The sequence below is a fragment of the Opisthocomus hoazin genome, chromosome 6 (genome assembly GCF_030867145.1).
Source record: "Opisthocomus hoazin isolate bOpiHoa1 chromosome 6, bOpiHoa1.hap1, whole genome shotgun sequence".
Taxonomy (NCBI): Eukaryota; Metazoa; Chordata; class Aves; order Opisthocomiformes; family Opisthocomidae; genus Opisthocomus; species Opisthocomus hoazin.
The window spans coordinates 56610895-56635674 of record NC_134419.1 but is presented as its reverse complement, the minus strand read 5'-3'; the positions used below and the strand labels follow the sequence as shown (position 1 = coordinate 56635674).

The following is a 24780-nucleotide window of genomic DNA, read 5'->3' as shown; positions in this document are numbered from 1 at the left end:
CATAGGATGGTTTGTGTTGCATTCTTAGGTCTCTGATGTTGATCCAAGGCCAAAATAGTGTTAGGCCTTGGATCAAGCAATCATCTTTCCTCTGGAGAGCTCTGCAAGCACTAGCAGCAGCCTTGAGCTATGCCTAGTGTGCAACTCATCAGCTGAAACAAGTGTAGTAATAACCATGGTCTACCACGGCTCATAAATTGCAATGTGGACTCTACTTTCCAGCTGATGCTGGGAAATCTGGGAGATTCTAAGCTATTACATTTTAAGTTAAAGGGACATAATTTTTTATCCTGCTCCCTACCTTTAAGGAAAGCATTGTCTATGGTGTACTGAACATGCAAGTCAGAACCACTCAGGAACAAAGAATAGGGGTCAAGGTTAACCAAGAAGAACGTCTTCTCTACTTGTTTACAGGTACACTTGGGACAAGCAAGTATGCTAGACTTCTGGCTGCATTTCAAGCAGTATGTGTAGCATAAAGATTCACTTGCAGAGGCAAAACCAAGGCCCATCTTAGCTATTTACAAAACAAATCTGACACTGCATGGGACTGAAGGTTCATGACAGCACAAATTAAACAAAGCTCTAATGGTTCAGCAGAAGCAGACTAGTGCATTCATATGTCACTTCCACCAGGCACAGTAGGACACTTTGTATCAAGCTAGCACAAACTCCACTAAATCTGAAAAAGAGAGGATTGCCAATGAGAGCAGTCACATCACTTCATTGACATACTATCTTTCACTTCATTCACATACCATCTTTCTCATACGCAGGCTATACAGAGCATGTCACCTGTCAAGGCTTCACAACATTCTTCATTTGGGCAAGTAGCAGCTCTTACATTTTGCTCAGGACAGATGAATCTTCTACATCCGTCACAGATACGCTGGTTAGGATGAATCAATTCAAGATTGCGCAAGATGTCTAGTAGCTGTACTCCAGGTCCACCTTAGGAACAGTCGACTCCGCCACAAACAGCAGCTTGGTGGCCACTTCACTACACATTCAGTTCAGAAGTATGGAAAGAGAGAAAGGATTTTGCTAGCTTATTTCCTACAAGGTTCATGACTTCAGAAGTAGGTCAAGTATATTGTAATCCACCTGTTTTTCTGACTGCAGACCAGAAATTGTAAGCTACCCAACATGCTATGTACTCGGTGAGAAGAGCCCTGAACAGTTTTTTAACCGACTTACAAAGTATCTAGCCCAGCATGCTGTAAGTGAGCTTATCTGGTTAGCAGTGATTTCAGAAGTGCAGCACCACACTCACTGGTCAGGATGCACCAAAGCATGCAGAAAACTGAACTTCAGACACAGAAGTGGTCATAAATATAGAGTTATTCTCAATACACAGTATTTGTAAAGCAAATGCTCAGTAATTGAGCAGAGAACTTCTAAAATAGAGTCCCCAAAGCATCAAGTGTGCTGGAAGCTCATTACAAAACTGTTGAGGGAAGGATACAGTGTGAAAGTACATCGCCAAATTAAAATTAAGTGTCAGTTATTTATGAACCAAGGATGTAAATTTATGGACCAAGAACAGCTCTGTATCCCACCATCAGCTTCTGACCTGTTGTGTCAAACAGCAGCTGTTTTATTTGACTGCTCCCTGATCTGTGAGAGCTGTGACTATGACTGTACTCAAAGTGGGAGTACAGTGACTTCTCAAATTTTCACTGTCTGCTAACTTGTAATCAAAGTCTACTTTCCCAGCACCAGCAGTGTAGCAGGTCCAGCATGCACTTTCACAGCTCAAAACCATGGAAGCACTTTGCAATCATACCAGAAGAGTAATAAAAACAGTACCCCCCCCTCGAAGAGTGAAATCCCATGGCTGGGATTCAGTGAATGTGCACAACCTACAGACTGTGGCTAGAGTAGTTGAGGAACTGAAATTCTTCTCCAACCTAGAAGCATTCTGGCCTCAGTACATTCAGAAACAAACAGTAACAAGCCATATTTGTCCCAGTGAATCATCAGAATCACATCTCCAAATCCTCATGTATGATTTGATTGTCACAATCCTTGATCTAAGATAGTGCAAGTGCTTAAAAATAATAAGAACATTTATTTAATTCATAATCCAAAGTGTGCTGGTATGCTGGGAAGGAAAAGATTACTAACAAGCAACAGTAATTTTTTTGAAATGCAAAAGGTGTTGTAGCATCTCAAATGTCACATAGAAAGTAGATTCAGCTTACACAGCTTCAAAGCCAAAGTACCAGTGACATTCAAGAGTGAACAATATTATTTAAAAAAAAAAATCATAGCAGAACTTCACTTTACAAAAGGTGTATGATATTAAAAACACTACAAAATTTCAACAGACTTTCCATGCAATTATTTCACAATTATTTATGTGTATTGTGATACAAAGATTTTATTCGTAAAAGCTTGGATTTTCATTTGGATTTTTGCACTGACACCTTGCAGATATTTCTCCTTCAAACCAGCAGTTAATACCAATCTGTGCATGAACTTGCTGGCAATTTAGCTGATAGCTACTGCTTGGTGGAAGAGAAGTTCTACTCATAAAAGTGGAACTTGCATTAAAACAAATGGGGCACCATCAAAACAAGGACTGAAGCAAAGACATACCGACTGCTGAAGCACATATCCTGAATACCCGAAGAGTGGACAGTAGTTATTATACACGTATATGTACACACATTACATATGTGTCTGTATATATGTAGGGAGCGAGAACACGCTCAATTAGTTACAAGCAGAACAGTAATGTGGATGTAAAACCATGCCACTTGGAAGCACTAAAGCAAAGATTTGAACCTTCGAAATAGTCTTGAATGGACTTCAGATGAGGTTCTGACTAATTGCAAAGCACAAGCTTCAGGTTTGATTACGTCTTCTAGCTTTCCAGCATCACCTCTTTGTAACTGTAAAACCGCATGATGTATATCCAGTTTGTGATCACCCTATGTTTGAGAAAAGAAAAGAAATATCTTCTCTACAGATGGAACAGAAAAGATCATCGGCAGCATTTGAATAAATACCTTACCAGGAATGCTTCTGCTCTGTCAGGACAAAGCTAACAATTTCCACATCCATTGCGGTCTCTAGATGAAATAAGCACTGATTACTCAGCTTATTACAACAAAGCGCGGTAGCCACAGTTAATGACAAGGTTGAAATGCTGATGCTGGTATCATATCTGGCCTAATTTTGGGCAGGGGTCTTCATGAACTGTGGCTGGTTCTCTTGGGGCACGAATTGTTGCTTGTAGAAAATAACAGTTTTCATACAAATGTCAAGAACCTGGGTAACAAAGCAAAAGGAACCATTGGTGCAACCAGCTAACTTGATCTTATTATTTCTGCAGACATGGGCAGAGAAGATATTCTCCATAGGATTTTCTATTTGAGACAGAGATATAAAGCCATAAGAGCACCATATGTTAAACTTCATTATTAGTTTTGATCAAAATCACTCTGGGAAGAGCTGATGCAGTCAAATTGCATTTGACTGTAGTAATGCCATAAACCTTGATGCAACACATGGATTGCTGTAGTGTTCTTAAGAGAATTAAGAACTATATAGAAACAGTGCCACTATTGGAAAATTTAATTTTCCAGATACAAAGAAAAAAGAATACTAATAGCAGTGTAATTTGTATACTTTCATGCATGATTGACTCATTGGATAACCTTTATATTTATAAGAAATAAGGTTAATTCATACTCGATTTTGAGAGAGTTCACTCATGGAAAGTAAAATGGATTTGAATTGTAATAAGCTGATTAAAGAAAATGGAAGAACAAAAGAAAACAGATTTGTAATTAAGGGTTATCAGCACTTATTTTGAAAAAAGAAATCAAGGGAACTAACTGGAAAAATCGACCGAACTGAGGAGCTTAGCTATCTGAATATGCAGAAGGCTTAGAAATTTTCAAAACCCAGGTATCAAACCCTTCAGTATTCCAAGGAAAGAAGGAGGAAGAGAAAGACTTTCAAGAAGAAAGACTCACTATATCATTCTGTACAAATGTACACCGGACAGTTAACTCCTCCTAACATTAGAAGGTTTTTAACAAAAACATAAGGATTTTTTAAAAGCCTGAAACGAGACACAATGAAGAAGACAAACTAGTGAGAATAGGTATAACAGAATCTCAGGAAGTTCTCCAAGTCCAAACACTATTTTCTTGGTTTTGATAGCTTTATAAAAATTGTTGGATTCTCTACAGTATGGAAGGATCAGGAGAAGTAAAACTTGGGTTGCCATGCAGTGAGAAGGGTATTTTGGGAAGGATAATCTAAGTACCAAAGGAAATTTTGGACCTTATTTTTAGTAAGGGCATTAATGTTTAGTATGATATGAGAGGAAGGGGGTGAATGGTGAAGAAGAGAAATGAAAGATACATAAGGGCAGAGAAGAGAGTATCATTAAGTGAAACAAAACCTTTAGGGGCCATTAAACAGTCAAACACAGAGTTTTGAAATAAACAGCACACAAAATCGAACATCACGAAGACATTTCTTTCAACTAGGATACCGCACACAATTAAAGAGTCAGAAATAAATTATTAACCGTTAAAGTAAAAGAGAAGAATTTTCTACAAGCCTATAGAACTTGCTTCAGTGGCACAGAGACCAAGTATGCTTCCCTTCAAATTTCCTTCTAAAGACAGGAAAGCACTGGAAAATGTGACCAAATTTATTATGGGTTTAACACAGGGTAGCTTATGACAGACAAACCTAAGAGATTACTTCATTAGATAACATTCTCCAAATGCTGTAGATTTTATTAATCTGGATTTTAACAGAGCATTCAGCAGTGTCACATGGGAAACTGCTAGTTAAGCTGTAACTAGCAGAGGAATTTAGAGGCAGGCGAGCATCTGGTTCAAGGGAAGACAACAGCAGAAGTCCCAAAACCCTAAGTGATTACTAGATGGTCTTAAGAATCAGTCTTGGAACTGATCTTATTAAACATTTCAACCAATAGTGCTGCTGCTAGTACTAGGAACAGGTTGATAACACATAATAGAGCAGGGATACAGATATCAGAAGAGAGGACATAGATATATTGCACAGAGATAACTAGATGCTCTGAAGAACTGAAGTAACAGAAAAAGGACAAAATTCAACTAGGCACAACTCAAGGTCACATACTCAAGGAGTACAAGAAGTTTCCTGGTATGCTGTGCATTTCCCAGTGAAAACTGCAAAGGAGGATGACCAGGGAGTTTTAGTGAATTACAACATAATTGTAAACCTTGAATATTATCCAGGTACAAAAAGGCAAATATGATACTTGGATCCAGAACAGATATAGTTCCAATAAGAATGAGAAAGCAATAGTATCACCGAACAAAACACTGGCAATGCGTAAAAATGAACGCCACATACCATTTTGATCACCACATTAAAAGATGAATGTCAGATAAGAGAGGTACTCAAAGGAGACAGCAAAGACACTTGGAAAAAAAACAGACAGTAATTTATCTAGAAATCAGAAAGATCTGAGTGTCAGGTGCTCCAGAATTCCAAGGGAGCACCAGTGACAGAAGAACAAAAACCCCCTTGTTTTCAGGATGGGGCTCAGCAGGTAGTCAGCAATGCTATGGTACTAAGGCTGCAACAGGAAGAACGAGTTGGAGATGCAGATGGTCATTACCAATCTGAAGCTAATAGATATCTAAAATTATGAACTTAGAGTCAATGGTGGTAAAACTGGCTACAAATATCAGTGTTACTACATCTCAGCCCTGAAAGTTCAGTATCAATATTAAACTACACAAATGCCCTTCACAGGTCCACTCTTCCATGAAAATTTGCTCTTTTCTTAGCTCTTTTTTTAAAGACGGTGTTTGTGGAATAACGGACATTTATAGCCAAAAAATTATTAACAAAATTTAAAAAGCAGAAGTGAAGTTTAAAACTAGACATCTCAAACCAAAGCCTGGGACATACAAGGAATCAGTTCTCACCTTATACCTTTAACCCTTACAACAACTTAACTGTACAGCAAGTAAAGACCAGAATCCAGCATGGTCATTTAATTTTATTTTTAATCTTAACAACTTAAATTTCATTCATTTCATGGTATTTGAAAGTATTTGTGAGCAAATATTTCCTCAGCATAAAGACCGATCTACTATTCCTAAAAAAGATGTTATCATCAGAGAATCCCATACAACAGTATATCAGTAAGCTCATACCAAAAAAAAAAAAACCCAAACCCACAAAAAAGACCATCCACAAGAGAGAACATTTAAAAAGAAAAAAGAAAGAAAAAAAAGCCTCTAACAACCCTCCCCACCTTTCCAAAGCACACTAAAAACTTTGCACCACAGTTTTACAGGCGACTGCCTTTCTGGCAAAGCTATTACACCTGAGCAAATATGACACAAGGTGACAATACAATTATTCCAACCAGTGATTTAGCATGAGTAGAAAACCATAAAGAAGATATTGAGCCCCAAACTTCTTTACAGTCTGCATATTCACTCTCCAAGGGTAAGGTGTGAAACATAGCAATGGGAGCTAACTTTCTTGCTTCAGCATCTCAGTACAACAGCTGAGCGAGAAGCACTTCATCGTTAAGCAGAGCTGTCCTCTTATTAAATTGCACTCTTATTTCATAGGGTCGTAACTGCAAAGCCGTGGGGATTATGTTTCTGAAACCCAAGTACTAACACCGACAGATAAAATGCATCAAATAACCCTTGGCTAACCATCCTTCTGCCTCCCCAGGAAAAGAAAACCAAAAGCAATATTTACCTTCAGATAAGACTAACCGAGAATTCATACACTAAGTCTCAAACTCTCTAAAGCAAGACTCATTCCTGTAAAAGTCCACAATATATTAATATTAATTGCATTAATTATTTACTATATCTCCTATACTACTAGCTTACCAGCTCCACCAACCAGCTGACTTTACAAGAAGTAATGAAACGTAGACCTAGCGTTAACCTTACATGGGACGCTGTCATCCTCTTGTAACAATACAGCACTTCAAATACTGGCTTCCTTCTTCTGTACACACACACATGAATACCCATTTTTTCTTCAAATGGTACGTAAAGCATAGTAAACTTGCTTATAGTTTTCCATATTAAATGGAATGCAGTAATCACTAAAATAATTTACCGATTTTTTTTTTAACCTAAAGTAGTCTCTTTAGATTGACAGCAGTATTGAATGAACACTAGACAAGGAAAATGCAGAAATTCAAGAGCAATTGCTAAAATAACACCAAGCAGCCAAAGTCACACACAAGGAATCAGTAAAAAATCCCGCCATGCAGTAAGAAGAGTTAAATATGAAGGATATTCAAAGTATGACCAAAAACCGACTTTTTTGAAATTAAGGTTAACTGTAGTCTGAGAAAAAGAGGATAAAGGAGAGAGAGGTTAACAGAAAGCACTAACAGAACAGTTACTACAGCACCAGGTTTACAGGCATATCAACAAATTTGCCATGTACAAGCCCACAAGTTTACTAAGCCTCAGTTCTAAAAATTGCAAAAATTAGCCAAAATACTGCTTGGCATGTTAGCCTGTCACAAGCGCTTCTCAAAATAAATTCCTCCGAGGAACATTACTACAATTTCCAACAAACATTAATTTCCAGTACAAATAACTGAAAAGCAAGTGGTAAGATCTTTTCTATTTCACTGCAGGGAAATCACGCTGATATGAAAGACACAGACTTCTGTTTCATAAAGGACATTCTGCCTAAAGAAAAAAAATTCTTTTTTTTTTTTACTGACTCCCCCCACTCTAAGTCTAATGGAACGAGGGGTTCATGGTGACAGATTTTGCTAAACAGATGAATCAACCTTTAGTTCCGGGGGCATTTTTACCTTGACTTAATTCTGAGGGAAAGACAAAACCAAGAAGCAAACCCAGCTTGACTAAGTAGTTCAAAGTTTGCTGCTTCGGGTTATGGAGCAAGTTTCCCCCCCGTGTCTACCCACAGAGTAACAACGCAACGACCGCTCGCCGCTCTCTACTTCCAAACGAAACCCGACAAAACCCCGAGCAACAGCGATTCCAGCGCAACGCACACGTCCGGCACAGCGATACCAAGGGAACGGCAAGAAGAATACCTTCGCGCATCAGCCCAAGAGGCTCACGACCATCCTCCGCATCCCAGCCGCCTCAGCCGACAGGGCGCGCTCCTCCGGGGCCCGGGCGGTGCCAGCCCCCCGCCCCCCTCTCGGCTCGGCGGCACCGGGCAGCAGCCGGCGGCTCCGCGCTGCGAGCGCCCAGCAGCCAGCGACCGCCGGGGCTCCGCTGAGCGGCTCCGGCTCCCGCTCCGCGCCCCGGGGGCGGCTCCCCCTGCCCGCTCCGCGGCGAGCAGCGCGCAGCCTGCGCCGGGCCGTGAGGTCGGTTGGCAGGACAGGAGCGGCCTCTTTAAAGCCCTTCTGGCCACCGCCGCGCTGCTAGTCCAGTCTGCGCTGCCTGAAAGAAAGGTGCCGGGTGCGGCTGGCTAAAGCGTAAGATGAGAGAATGTTTGGGAAAATATTTCAGTCTTTTGTTCACCTTTACTAATTTTAAACAGCATTCACTGAAACTGCCATTTGCATAAAACCGGCACGGCCTCACAGTGCAAATCGTGTGAGACTGCACAGGCATCTAATCAAGTTTATTAAAAGTTGAATGATTAATAAGAATAGGTGGGATTTCACACCACGCAACGACCCTTTCCAGAGCCTACATCTGTAAGGAGCCACGTCAGCCTGCCTGAATTGGAGCTTAGCTTTAAACACTAACGTCCGTGGCTGCGAATTTCAGCGTGAGTGAGTAAAGTGTAATTACTGAGCTTGCTGTGAAACGGAGAAAATGCTACAACAGTGCTTCAGACCTTCTTGGCGAGGGAGGGGCACCAGTCAAATGTAACTAGTCTGGAAATGAAAGCCAGTTGTTATCTTCTAAGAGTCTTTTGTGCCCAAAGTGAAAGAAACTCAGAAGTTCTGGGCCCATTTCCTACTGTACTGTTGTCCCTATTACAAAAAAGTGCCATTTTTTCAAAATTAGAGTATTTTTTGTCGGGGTACAGGGCAAGACTAAATATAGGAGCTCACAACAAAAGATTTATATTGTGAAGTAACCTCTATGAAATAATACCACAGCACATCAGTTACTTGGAAATGTGTGCTAGGACTAAAATTGTTCATCAGTTCTTAAAAAAATACACAGAATCATCTTGCAAAACTGTCTAATGCTACAGGTTCTCATACACAAACCCTACTCATCAATAAGACTTACCCAATAAGACTTCAAATCTTAATTTCTTTCAAAAGAAACTCACAAAACCATAATAGAGACTAATCAGAATGATCGTTTTCTTCATCCTCTGAGACCAAGAATATCATTGATACCTGTACACGGAAAACTTGAAAAAATAATATATATAAATAAGAATTTAAAAATAAAATTAAAAACCAGGGTAATTCTCCTTCCCAGTGTAGGTGTGTGCGTTTAGTCTGTTCTACTATCTATTCATAAGCTTCAGTTTTCCTCCGAGATACACCTGTCAACAGCATAAGCCACAAACTTATACTTTTATTACAGTATTCAGGGCTCACGTTCTCAAAATGCAAAGACCAGCTCCCATTAAATTACTGAACAGGATCTCTGAGCCAGAAATTTGCTTTCGCCAACAATAAAAGAATTCCTAGAGATGGAAAGGACTGTCCCAACAGAAATTGCCACAGAGTGAGAGCAAAGACTTCTTGCATGTCTACTAAATATTTAATCTTACAAGAATGTTATTGTTGTTAGTTTCAATTTTTCTCAGAACATTATCAAAAGGTACTAATTCACTTTATGGTCTACAATATGTGAGTGCTTCTCATCAGGAAAATATTCGGGAAGCAGGAGAATCTGACAAAAATAATGATGATTGACTTGAAAGGTGCTCACTAATTTCTTTGAGGATCCTGTATCTCACCAGTGAATACGTTCAAAATGCATTCAGGGTCATCATTTTGCAGAGGATTTTCCCTGTAATCAGTTCATCAGCATGCCAAAGTCTTGTTGAAATGTATTTACGCAATCACAGTGCAGCACAGAGAAGATAAAATTCAGTATTACCAGACTCAGAGGTGTATTTTTCTGCACCCAGGGACAGGTTGTCTGGGAAATCAGTTCTTCTTTTTTAAAAAGCAGGAACTAAGATCATATTAGAGCCTTGTTTGACCTTATCCCCACCTACCATTTCCAGGAGGGTGTACCTGTCCTAGGAATGCAAGTTCAAACCACCGCTGTCCAAGGCAGACAGATCTGACTTGCTGCAGAACTGCTGCATGGCTCTGGTTCTGCTCAGTCATACGGGGATACAACAGGTTCTTCAGTTTAGCCGTTCAAAAGCATATACTTGTACAAAGTTACGTTCCATCTTCCAGCTATTTTAAACACCTTATGTGACATGAAGATCATTGGAAATTATAGAGCTTGTCCTCCCAAAATGTATTTCTGGGCATACGAAGGAGAAGAAGGTGACTGGGATCAGTCAGCCTGGATTTACCAAAGCTAAATCATGCCTGACTAACCTGACTGTGACGGAAATTATAAAGTGATAAAAAGTGGATGAGGGGACTGCAGCTGTCATTTCCCTTGACTTTCTCAAGACTTTCAGCACTGTCTTGCACAACATTTTTTTATCCAAGTGAGGATGGCACAGACTAAATGGGTGAACAATAAAAAACAGGTGAACTAAAAAACTGGTTGAATGATGGGGCTCAAATGTGGCAGGAAGAGAGACAATACGCGTAACCTGAAAGAAGAGAGGTTTAGACTGGATATAAGGAATAACTTTTCCCCTCGAGCAGAGGCAAGTGATGGAGCATGTGGCCAGTGAGGCTGTGCAGTCTCCATCCTTGGAGGTTTTCAGGACACGACTGGACAAAGCCCTGAACAGCCTGGTCTGACCCCAGAGCTGGCCCTGCTCTGAGCAGGAGGGTGGACCACAGACCTCCCAAAGTCCCTTCCGATGTAAATTTTTTGTCATTCCTAGTCTTGCCATCAAGTAAGTTACATACTTGCGTAAGTAGGTGGCAATTTCTGTCATTACTGAGCAGTTGCTAAATACAATCCTGCAACGATCCCTATGGGTCCCTTCCAAACTTAGAGTCACAGAATATCTCAAGCTGAGAAATAGTAGCTACTACTTAGGAAATAAATGTTAGATCAAGCCTTAAAGTTATCAATGCACATATTTCCAGTCAAAAGTAAGACTATAACTGTACAAAACTGTTAAAAATATTGATTTTAAGATTTTGTCTAGTTGAGGGAAAGGAAACTTTTTGCAGCTTACCACTGTGTAGAGGTCTACATGTTTGCAACGTAAGGAGCAACGTAAGTAGAATAAGGAGGCTGTTGGAATTACACTAGACAAAATACAGAATAATTTTATCTGTAACCTGATGCAACACTTTTACTATCTTCCTGAAAGGCGGAAAGTTTGCTGCTCTAGAAGGCAGAAAATGCAGATGGCAACTCAATAACCACGATCAAGCTGATTTCAGGGAGCGAGGGGAATTAAAAACTGCTCCTGGCTTAGTTCTTGTGTTTCCAATTTAGTTGGTTTGAACCTGGAGTAAAAGATTTGGCTGTACTACAATTCCCTGCAAACAGGAGTTTACAATGAAATGCTGACCGCCTCTTAACTACAGTAATAATAGTAGGCCCATTAAAATGTGCCATGGGGCATTCAAAAAAGACCATTCTTCTTGCATGTGAAGAGGTTTGAAGTACTAGGTGGTAAAAAATGAAACAGAATTTGCACAGAGGCATATCACAAACACCTTAACTGATTCTGCTCATGCCTTTTTCAGTACTTTTGTCACCAAGAGGCGAGGTGTAAAGAAACACGATCACAGTCGACCATGGAAGGAACTGGGAAGGCTAGAACGTGTTCTGCAGGGACCCGCAATGTGCCCTTCTGTTCACAGAGGGGGATTACATCAAATCCCATTGAGCTTTCATATTCACAAATCCAGGAGGAGCAGTAATTGGTTTACTGAAGTTTGTTAGATTCATTATTTTATCACAATATCTTCTCAAGACAAGTTCACTCACAGTATTAATTTTCCTCCCTTTTCAACGGCTCATTTGTTCTGTAGCATTATAAATATTATGTGAATGAAAATCACAGGAAATGGCTATTCTGTGCTCCAGTGCTTTATTAAAAGATATCTATTTCCTCCCCCCAAAAATCATAGAGCTAATTATATTTGCATTTACACAGCTTCTTTCAGAAAGATTATCTAGGACTCTTTATACAGTATCAAATGACAAACCCACAGCACTGACTATTTGCAAACAATCAGATATATTCCATATGCAGCTGTGAAGACTGCCATAAACATTTATATTCATGCCGATTCATGTGTGCCAGGATTAACGGAGTGAGAAAAGCTGGCCAAGGACACCTATTTAAAGAACCAGGAGGCTTAAGCAGATGGAACCAGCACAGTAACTTCTCATCTGAAGTACAGCACAGCTAATGACTATATAACCTGTAATTCTTACTGCAAAGGCAACATTTTGGGCACAATTCCCACCTTGTCCTGCCAAGGAGATTGTGTTTGATGTGCCAGGAGCCCATTTTACGTGCAGGTCCTCGGAATGCTTGCACAAAACTATCAGGAAAATGACTCTGTGAAAACACACGGGGGCTTTGCAGAGACCAGGATTCGGCCAACTTACACGTGCCCACAGCCTGGTATGCATGAGACACTGTTTCTTAGCAGCTGCGAAGCACATTGGCGTGGCGTGGAAGGAAGAGCCCCCAGTGCAACACAGCAGAACATGGCCAGGCTGTCAGTCCTGATCTGAAACAAGATTTTAGGGAAAAATGTGGAATTTTTAATGCCTAAATCAAAACAGCAGATTTGAAATCCTCCTCTTTCACACAGTAACTCTGTGTTGCTGGAAGACCACAGGCATTTTGACCTTCACATTTCCCATCTGTCTCAAACTCCACCACTGTGCAGACTCAGAACTGTCTTAGTCCCACCAAGGCTCAGAAACGCAACATTTCCTCCCTTAAGCAAAGTGAAATCCAGACGCTGAGGGCCCAGATGTATAGGCTACACATCACATCCCATGACCTAACTCCCATGTCCCACACTCTTCACAGAATTACTACTACAGCTTTCTATAAAAGCTCAGCCGGAGAAGGGATGGAGGTGCCTATCATCCACTACATTAAGAAATGAAACCAAACTCACGCCCTTCAGGATCAGAAGAGAACAAGAAGATTCCACTTCTGGTTTGCAAGAAATCATTCTAAGCACCAGGATAGTAATAATTCTGGCAGAGGCACTCCTTACCTCTGCTGCTGAATCCCTGCCAGTGAAGCAGGTTTTACTGGGCGGCAAAGCCAGATTAGGAGCTAACTCCTTTGTAGCCTGGTGATCAGCTGTTAATGTAAAATGCAGAGAAAGTCCCGGGACAGAATCCCCTTCTGCTGGCATGTTTTAAACAGAAAACATGAGCTCTGCTTAACTCTTGGAAGAAAGAGGATAAAAATCTATCTCCAAAGCAGCAATCCAGTGTGTGGGCACAAAGCCCTCCTTTCAACAGCCGTGATTGAGAGGACTCCGCTTCGGTACCCTCATGCCGTCTGAGGTCACTGTGTTGCGGCACCCGGTGTCATGCTTACAGCGCACAGCATAGTGTAGCAAAGAGACTCCGGAGCTGAGCAGGCTGCCCAGGGCAGCGCGGCAGGGTGCTGAGGCCAACCGCAGCTGCTCAGGCGCGAGGTTTATAAAATCAGGCATAGTGCTATTGTCCCAGAAACCTGGAGTTCGTTTACCCGGTGTGCAATGTGTCAATATACACATAGAGCAGAGGTATTTTATTGCATATTTGCGCAGATATGGGTGTCTGTCCCAAGACAGCATATCCCAAGCTTCAAATCAACAGTTGTTTATACATGAAGTATTAACATATTAAAATTCCTAGTACATATGCATTGCTATTTTATTAAATGACTGGTTAAAACCTTCTCTCCTAGTATGTAAACTGGTACATGTGCTCAGTTTCTTCATCTTTTGAGTCTGGCATATAAATGGGGTAGGTGGTCCATGAGTCAGTGGTCGTGATCTCCCCCTGCCAGAATTACCTTTCCCCTAGTTACCTATTTCTTTCGGCAAGCCTCAGCAGCTTTCCATAGCTCTTTATCTATCCTTATGATGCATCACTCTCTGGTTCTACTTTGGATGGGTACATCCTGTTTATGAAACAATAATACATTACTGAAAATCCTGTTTCTTAGTTTCTCTAAGCGTGATATACTTAATTTTAAAATTACAAGATTATAAAACCTTTAACTGTAATAAATGTAGGGCTTTACAAAAATACCTACAGCAGCAATAGTCTGGTTAATTTCAATTATCATTTCACATTTTGATTCCCCTTTTGATTCCTTAGTATAACATTGCCATCCTAACACAGCTATGCACTTTTAGGGCCAGTATGTCCTAGCGAGCCGCATTGTCTCATGGAGGATCAGGGTTAGGATCCAGGGACTTCAGAAGATGCAGACGGGTTGTTAAAAGTAACTTAATATCTGAAAGAGTAGAGGAACGTAGCAAATATAGCAAATATATATATACACACATATATGTGTATAAATACAAATATTCAAAATTATGCACAGAAATATCTATATATACATATACACATTAAAGAGTGCCTCATTAAATGTGTACATTTTACTTGGTAGCATAAGAGTTTAGCAGCTCTCAAAGCTTGGAAGCACCCATTTTCAACCATTTTAAGCCTACCCAAGTTTGGAACACCAGCCAAGATCCAAGCACTTCAAACACAAGACAGTACCAACCTCCAGGTCACAGTCTAACAATAAACAGGAATTACACTTCTCTCTTGTTTTTCTGTCTTGGAATGTAACGGCTGTGAGAGGTGTTTCTGAAGAGCACACAGTAGTCACAACCCACTGCAATATCCAAATGTCACGGTCTTGTCCTAGAAACATCTCTGCAGTTCAGATGCCTATTCCCTTCAGTTACTGCAACAAGCAGGCAAAAAATTACCATTTTGAAAACAGTTTTCTTCTGTGAACAACCGTTTGCCAAAGCATGAAACCAACAGCTTCACAACCAGACAACAATGGCCTGGCTTCCACTCACTACTACAGCAATGAAGATGTAAGCAGCTGAGCTACAGATGAAGACCGTTTTATTCCTATCCCATTTGAATCCAACTTGTTTGGGGTTGCATTCTGATTTCTTCTCACTAGGTTAGCTGACAGTAGGCAGCAGGGGAAACAAACAAACAAAAAACCCCTCTTAAATGATTTGCTTATCCTTCAGCAAATCGAAAGACAGAGAAATGCATCACACAAAATGAAACACCCTTTGTAGCAAAGGGTTATTTTACAGCCAAATAGTAGTTCTTATGAGAGGTGTGACATCTCCTCAACTAGCAATTTTTGAAAAGCTGTAACCCTGTCCGGGAGATTTCCCTAACTGCTCCAGCAATAAACCAAAAATTGGATTAGGACTTTCTGGTGTATTTTTTTCTCTCTGGTATCTTCTCCCATACTCTGCTCACTGTTTCCAGCTGCCATACTCAATGCATTTAGTTGATTATCTGCTTTTCACTACCTGAAAACTTACTCTTCAAATGGTTATTCTTTATATACCAATCAGAACTAAATTTTGTGAAAGGTGAAAGGCTCTCTTTGGAGAGGCTGCTTTACAGCCCTGCTCGAACATCAGAAAGCACTACAACATAGCATACTATACATACAGTACAATATACAGTGAATTAACTTTTAGTAAACTACTACACAATGGCTTATATTACTCTTGTTTTCAGAGTTCACCACACACGGCCTTGATCAGTATTTACTACATACGGAAGATTTAAAAAAAAAAAAAAAAAAAAAAAGTACTATTTGCTATCCAACCTGCATTGATTTTCCCCCAGGACACAATGGCAACCTTCGTTCCAGCATTGACAATTCTGGCTGGATCCTCACACAAATTCCATTCCAAACAAGAACAGCTTTATTTCAGCAGTCCTATATACCATATACCTCCAAGTTAACTGAAGACTGCAAGTCAACTGCATGCTATTTCTTTGTCAGTCAAGGTTAATTCCCACAGATTAGCCAAGGAAATCCTTACATGCTCCCGGGTCCTAAACCCTACTGCTGTAGAAGAGCATTTTTTTCATCCTAAACCATCTTTGTAGGAAAAAAAAGCAGCAAAACAAAAACAACAAAACAGAATCTCATTCATCATTACTATCTGCACCAAAAATATCAGAGGAGGTGAACTAAGACCAATCTCTGACTGTGAATTAGTTCCCAGACCACCTACTACCAACGCTGTGCATGTTTACCCTGATTAACTCCGTGATAACACAGTTACTTGTCAGTAACAAACTCACAACCACAAATCCCTCTCCTCTGCTTTTCTGATGTCCACGTGCAACTGCTCTCCAAGGAATGCTGAGCAATGTTACTCTACGCAGGAGGCTTTGAATCTCTATGAAAAATGGTCAGAGACAGCAAATCTAGATCATTCATTTGTTCTTCACCACAAAGCAAATAAATGTATTTTCCTTCCTGATTTCTTAATGCTTCTAGATGAAGGCTTGTTCCCAAAGTTTGTGGCTGTCACTTGGCAATGGTGTCCATTGTCTTACTGGAACAGAATTCTGAGCTCTCCATTTTAGATTTTGTTCATACCTTCTCCACTTCTTCATCTACTTCAATTCTTCCCCTTCTCCCAGTCTGTTTCTCCCTCAGAAGACAAAGAATTCTTAAATTATCACAGAGAGCTTCCAAGAAAAACATGACAGCAAAAAATCTGTCCACCTCAAATACACACAAATTGCAAACAGCCCATCAGATGTACCTACCAAAGAACTGGCAGGAGCGAAAAATTACCCACTTTGCTTCAAACCCTCTTTTTCTCAGTGCTGGATCAAGGCTGAGTTTCATTGCGCTTTTATCAGACTTTCAAAAAAGCACCAACTGGCATGACTGAGGCTGCTCTTTTGGTTCCACCTTAGGAACAGAGTGTTTTGATTTACTTTTTCTTCTCTGAGTAAGTGTGAATATTTAGGATGAGAGTCTTAAAATGTAACCAGGAGTTCACAGTTCTACAGTTCTGAATCTCTACTAATATTAGACTCCTGAGGATTAAAGGAAAAAAGGAGACTTTGCCATCAGTTCAACACAATGGCAGCACTGCCATTTTTTACAATGCTGAGACACATACAATAAGTGAGCAGAGAGCAAATAATTACCTTTCTAGTGCCAATGAGCTTATTGTGCATGTGGCTGGAGCGGATTGACTTGAACTAAGAGGAGCAGAAAGGATACAGGCATTCTGGCTCCTCCACAGTGCCCACGGCAAATCACAGAGCACTGAGGTTTTCTGATTGTTTTCTAAAGTTGGCAGTATTTGCTTCTTGAAATGCTCTGCATAGCAGGTATTTATTAACTGTTGAAAACTCTTGATTGTTTGGATATATATCATGCAGTAGGAAAAAAGCACAATGTATTTATAAAATCTTTTTCTTCACATTTCTTATCCAATTGACGAAGGAAGATTGTAACCACTCAATGCCTTCAACTTCATCTGTTAGAATCATTTCTATGTTAATACGTTATTATGTGACAGACTTTGAGCAAGGGTCAAGTAGCTCTTAGTAGTAGGAACATTGTGCAGTATTGTGAAAGTTAATAGAAACATATTTAAAGTATATTGAAAATAACAAAGGTGGATTAAGAATACCTTTGAGTGTTCCCCAAATTCATTTTTATGTTGATTCAGGTCTTACAGGAAATAGGATAAAATACTTCAGATGGACTTGAGATTTTATTTAAGTATTATACAGAAAAGACCTGTATGATTAACATTCTATTTTAAAATCTTTGGCAGATAACCCCCTTATTCCCTTTCCATCTCCATGTATTAGTCTCCACCCCATTCCTAATTTTTATGCTGAAGTACTCCAGAGCTGGATGAAACACCTGCAGCGAAAAGCACAGCAGTAAGCACCGTCGGTGTTTGACTGAATCAAATTGATGTTAGGAATAACTGCTTCTACAGTTAAGAAAAAATTGTCTCCAGGTATATGCCGAGCCTAGCAAAGAAATAGGAGGAAGGCAGGTTCTCCTTGTGCTTTGGTGATGCTCTGACTGAAACCTCAATAACTGCAACTGTTACATGGGTTGTGGTAACAGAGAATAACAGTTTAGAAACATGCTTGTTAGGCCCTCTTAGATGAGACAACAAAAGGAAGGAAGAAACCTGTGCCGGTGCTCTGCCAGCAGGCCTAGCTTTCATCATCCATTTGCCCTTGTTTGTTCTTTCTCTCATGCCACTGTATGTACGAAGCCACTTCTACAAATTTACCTGCAGAACCACTACACTGTCCTCTTCGAACCCCTCATTCCTCCCCATTTCCTCCTCATGTACTTGGAGGCTCTGCTTCTCTTTCTCCTCCCTTTCTCCTCTCTGTCATCCTCTTGGCTGTCACCACCTCCTGTTTGTGCCTTCTTCCCCTCACTGACTCTTTTGAGGGCTCTTGGAACACTTCCTTCAGCTCCTGAGGTCTCAGCAGTCACGTCCTGAATTCAGTGGAATTCACTTCTACCCTGCTGTCATTTCTCTCCCATCTCCACTGCTACTCTACTTCCCAAATACTATCATGCAATAATCAGCCTTCCCAAAATTTACAGAGTTTCCAAACTTGACTGTCAGCCATCTGTCAGGTTTTTGACATCTGTATTTTTCCACTAATAGACAAATACACACTAACTTTCAGAACATGCTGTTCACATGTATTTCAATCCTGGTGCACTTCCACCTCTCGTGACTCATATTCACTGGACAGAAGCATCTAAGGCTAAGCTCCTATCACAAGTGTTCTGGCATGTGGAAGCAGCTAACACCTGACTGAGGGAGCTCAGGGATCCCACATCCCTTTTGTCAGCACGGATTCCAGGTGTTTTGACACTCTGGGGAAACAGATACAGAGAGCTCATCCTGAAGAGCTGGGACTGCTGGATAGGAGACTCAGATTTACTCCTAGAAACAACCTCACACTTCATTCCCTTCTACTGACCCAACCAGGATCAGATGGGATACTGATGTGGAGAAAGTAATGCTCACAGTCTAGCTTGGGGAAAACATTCTGTTTGAAAATGCTTTATGAGCACATGAATTTTTTTACCAGGCAGCAGATCTGCAGCTCCTGGAGATGGGAACAGTTCATTTAGTAAGAAACAGGAGTGACTGCTGAGCTCTTAAGGATCTCTGCCCTGTCCCCACTGTTCACCATTAGTTACCTGCTAACAGCAGCAGAATACTTTAGAAGACCATTTTTGACCATGTGTTGAAAAGCATACCAGAAAAAAAAAGAAAATAAAATAAAAAAGAAAATCTACCTTGTAGTAAATGATCCTAGGTACATCCTTTACTACTTGGTAGCGTCCAGGCTTTTCATCACCTGAGAGCTATCTTGCTACTCAAACAGTGCAAAAGACACACTTGGTATTTGATGACAGGTTCAAGTGTGCAGCCAATTAGAGATTCCTCCTGTCCCACCTACTATAATTAATGGAGCGAGTAAGGAATAACCCATGAGTAGGCCATGCCCTGAGCATAAGGTGGATGAAGGCTGAAAACATTGCTCTTGCAGAAAGCAGGGGGTTTATCTCCTGAAGGACATGCACAGAAAGACAAGGATGCTGGAAAGGCTTACAGTTCCTAGTACCTCCCGCTCAACCAGTCTGAGCATATGCCCCAGGTAAATCTAATAATAATCTTGTAATGCAGTTAGCCCAGGGCACAATGGTAATCTTTTTAATGCCCTCAATATGCAGTTCAAAACAGAGGAATTTATCTAAATAATGTACTTGCTAGACTTGGTTGTATCTATAATGGCCATGACATTAGCAGGTCAACATCAAACACAGAGTAGTAAAACCAGCTATGCTACAGAAGAATACAGATGATGCTGTAAATTTCTCCGCTGCTCTGCTCATCTATTACACGTTGTGTCTGATAGCAGAGTAAGAATAATGACAAATCATATTCAATACACTCAAAATGTGAAACAGTTGAACTATTTTGCATTCTCGCTGATAATTTGAACTCAAATATCAGATTGTTACAAATCTTCATATAATGAGACAACAGCTCATTAATGAAGAAAAATTGTTTGCATTGTACTGAATCATAATTATACAGAAATAAAGAGTCTACTGTTATATATTCAGAAGCAAACATAATTTTGACATAAAGTCAACTTCTTAAATCTCATTTCTTACCTTGTACTCTTTTGGTTAAAATGTCACACCTACCTTTTTGAATCATAGAGGTACATTTAATTATCAAATAGAAGTATTAACATCCATGTGAATTTTCTCATCCGAGATCATTCCGTGCTCTCTACCTACTTACAATTTTTAAGAGAGAACGGCACTTCATTTTATGATTTATACAAGTTGGATATCCAACATTCACATTCAGGGCAACTAAACTTTATTAATTTTAAATCAGAATAATATTAGGAAGCGAAGATTCTTCTGAGTATAACTTGATACAAATAAGAAGCTATGATTATATAAAGGAGATACGAACATAGATCCATTTGTGATAGACACCCTCATTTCTACTTAGCCACATAATTTTTCTAAGGAACAGGGAAGGAATATTTTCATTTCTTTAAAAACAACGACAAACTCTCACAACAGTAATAGGTAAACAAGCCTTTCCTTTGCAAAGCAACACGTTAGATTTGAGCTGTTTTTGCCTAGGGACATTTATTCATACTGGGGAAATAAACTATTCTGGTAATTCAGAAAAAAAAATTGTAACAACCTTCTCCACCCAAATTAACCTTTAGGGTAAGATGAGTAATGAAAAATTTAAATCAGGAAGTGATAAACACTGAAACAATACACTTCACCAAAGATCTACATACAATTTTGACTAGAGTGTAACTTGTTATGTGTTGTTTTAAGCTGTTAAACTTGATTACAGTAATCTTTTTTTCCTATGAAGTACCACATTCCCATTCTAGAATATGACATGACAAAGGCAGGTTTTTCCTCCTGTCCCCTTCTCCCTGGGAATTACCTTTTTCATAGTGGCACCCATGAGCACACTTCAAACAGAGAACTCCATTCTTTCACACATGGGTACCTACCTCTGCGACAGTTGCTGTCATTGTCACCGAAAATCCGGGAATAAAACCTCGTAACACCAATGTAGTGTTAAAAGGCAGGCATTCTTTATTGCGACGTCGGATGCACGGGGGATAATTCCGCCGAACGTGCATACCCCATACCCTTTCCATGCAGTTTATATAGATCAAAATATACATATTCATCTGATTACATAAGCCCTTTCTTTCATAGTCAAATCAGTCCATTTTCATACACTCCTCCCACCCGCACTTGCGCAGTGCCTCCTAGTGGTGGTCGTTGGGGGTCCTAAGATGAAGGCTTATCCTCTTCATCACAGTTTCTGCGCAAACTCAGTCCTCTTCTGGCTCTTGTCCCTGCGGCACGGGTCGTCTTGACCAGTTCTAGGCACCTGCTAGTTTTAATTAACACTAACTTCTTTGGGGGGAGACGTATGACTTTTTGCTTCAGTTAATTCACACAATAGACAGGTACCACAAATACACCTGCAACTATTTGCTAACGCTATTTCTATTAAAAATCACCCTTCACCATTACTGTTTAACATTAATGATTACCTAGGGACTAAACCCTCTGTTCCCAGACCTAATGTCCAGATGGGCAGGGCTGTACAAGGGACATAGCAGCATTGTTCGTGCTTTATGATTAACTAATTCCATCACCGTGGTTACATCATCACAGGTAGCTAACTTTTATTCAGCACAAAAAAAAAGGAAAGACGTGTTTTCTTTCCTTTGCAAGATTAATCAGCCTTGCGCAGTGGTGATATGATGCCTTACTGGTTCCACCAAATCTTTGGCTATTTTGACTGCAAGATTTATGCTATCTATTGCCAGTTAACTTCTTCATAGCTTTGCTGTTCATTACCTGGAACCCATCAAATTTTCTTCCACAGTGCTGTTTTATGGACCACTTGGTTTCACAAATCAGAGACAGTCATAGTGAAGAATGAAAGTTGACTTCCCCCTGCCCCCGAGAATACCAAATTCTCTTTAGGAGGACTCAAAACTTCTGTCTTCACAACATAAAATACCGGTGATCAAAACAGACAAAAACAGTATCTAGCAGAGTAAAATGAGATCAAAAACAGGACACAAAATGCTTGCAATGACTGGAAAAGGGTGAGTCACTATGAGCCGGGGGGGGTGGTGGGGGGGGGGGGGGGGGGGGTGGTGTACATGTATGTATCCCCTGAGGCCTGACCAAGACTCTCTCACATTGATTTCACTGCTTGCTTTGAGGACCAGCTGAAAGTCTGCAGAAACAAGTCTCCCCTTCTTTTGCCAGTGTATGTACTTAGGTCCCAACATGCAACAGGAATTGGTTTATGAAATCTGATCTGCAAACAACTTGGCACTCTCCTAATTCCCCACTGCTATCCCCTTCAGAAGAAAAACAAAAACCAAACACCCTAAGAAATTCTTTGTGTTTGCAAAGAAATGCAGCTTCCCCATGTAGAGATCTTGAAACAATCCTCTGATTACCATTAACTTTCAATGTACATCTTTAAATTTGGTCAAAAATAACACTTGTAAATCTAAGCCACTGTGTAAAAATAGTTGCAGCAATAACAACAACACTATTAATGAAGATGGAGATCTTTGTAAGCCATGAACAAATTTTGATTTTACTCTAAAATTAACTTGTGAAGAATAAGAGCATTTTGTAATATTTGTGTTCATTGTTTACTTGCTCCATTCAGCTTTCTGGATGATATTTGTAAGAGGAAAGAATGAGTCACTGTCTTGTCTTGGGATGAGCCCTTGGGTATAGTTATATGCAATCATATGAGCTGGCACAGACAGGAACTTGGGGGCAGGTGGTTTTCGGCATGCAGTGACAGCAACATTCACCAAGTAATAATGGAATCTCTATTTTGGGATTAAATATAACATGAGAAAGAAACATGCTTAAGAACAGAAAAGGCAGAGACAGTCTTGATAAGACAATGCCCCTCCAAATGAAAGGCTCCCTGACAACCCTGTTGACTTGAGAAAGGACCATGAGTGGCTCTGTGGCTCCTGAGCGTTTGCTAAGACAGCATTTTAACTCAGGAAATTTATTTCCCTGCAGCCACTAAATGCTCACTCTTTTGAGAAAAGCTGTATGGCCTAGAGAAAATTAATGCCTGTTGCTGAAAATTTCCCATAGAGTGTCTCTATTTCAGAGCTCATTTAACTTTACCTCCCAGGAGGCCGAGAGGTAAGCAAGTGTGCCTCAGCTTTTAACATTGCCTTCAGCATCAAATAAGCCTGGGGCCTTAGGGTGGGGATAAGCTGTGGCCAGGATGGCTTTGGTGGGGTTTTCCAGGAAGGCTTAAATAAAGGCTAGATCATGCGGAAAATCTCATTTGTACAAATGCCTGACAAACCAATGTCACAAATATTAATAGAGGCCAGATTCCAAGATACATTTTACCCTGAAATACTAATAGAAACAGATGGGTTTATGATTTATAATTCCTCCTTCCTTGAAAAGTTGCAGCCTTGAAGACCTTGCAAAGACTCAGAAGATAAAAAGGAGACATAAACTATCTAGCTATTTATGCCACCTATTCACTTACAAAAGTAATAAATTTTGTGTACCTTGAGCAAAGAGCCAAAAAAAGCACAGAGACACTTCTACATGCAGAAACCCCGAACACGCTGCCTTTTTCTTCATCTCTCTGGCCAAACCCCACTATTTCTGACCTTCACTTTTTGGGCAGCACCCTCCGTACCCGTCCTGACTCTCAGTCCAGGATTTCAGATCTCTTCTAATACCCTGCGCCAGCCCAGAGCAGACCCAACAGCTTGCAGAACCATCACCTGATGCAGCCTTAGGGCCACTTACAAGTAACACAACTCCAAAGGAGATATGCATAATTCACACCATGTGTTCACGTCACTCAGCACAAAGACAACATCTATTTTTCTTAAATCTGTACCGTGTTTTAGAAGAATTTGGAGATATTCAGTGCTCCAAGTTTTTGGAGGCCAGTTATTAAGGATCAGCAGAATTGATTCAGCAGGCTGGAAGGGAAGTGCAGAATTTAATTTTCCTCACTTCATATATAAACTGGCAAGCATTAACAACCCACATAGACTCAGGGATTACAGACACTAGTAGGGCAGATTTCTTCCTTTGCTTTTATGTTCAATATAAAAGGCTTCAGAAGCTTCAGCACTGGTTCTAAAACACACTGAAAACTGAAGAGTTCCTTGTACAAAGGAACTTCATCTGCATTTTAGAATATCTTTCCTTTGCACAATACAATCCTGAAATTGCTGTAGGACATCACCACCACAAAAACCTTTTGCATTTTACCTTCTGCACCAACTCATTTGCTAATGTCTCCCAGTAACTGATCTAAGCCTGGCCTCAATCTTCTTTTAATGAAAGAGAAGGAAGAGGATACTTTCACAGCTATTATTAGCTTTTAGTGCCCCTCTCCAGAATACAGAAACCAGAGACTTTAATTCCCTGGGCTTTCTTACAGGCCCAATGAGACACTTATCTTGAAAAATCGGCATATGTAAAAAAATTCTCAACGCGTGAAAAACAATGTGATGTACAGTGATTCCTTCACTTCAGTATCTACATTAGGAAAGAACTTTAGACTAACAC

At 40.2% G+C, this 24780-nt stretch overlaps 1 protein-coding gene across 22 annotated transcripts in view; it reads right to left on the bottom strand.

Annotated features, from left to right (window-relative positions):
* PCDH15 (protocadherin related 15) overlaps positions 1 to 24780 on the bottom strand; it is a 1100829-nt gene that overhangs the window by 479475 nt on the left and 596574 nt on the right. Inside the window, exon 1 of one of the 22 annotated variants that reach the window (XM_075423227.1) lies at positions 24101 to 24172. The exons of 20 other annotated variants lie outside the window; for them this stretch is intronic. The gene's annotated coding sequence lies outside the window, so the exon portion shown is untranslated. Of the gene's footprint in view, positions 1 to 8077; positions 8129 to 24100; positions 24173 to 24780 lie in introns of those variants that run through there. One more of the 22 variants, XM_075423226.1, reaches the window with a different exon arrangement.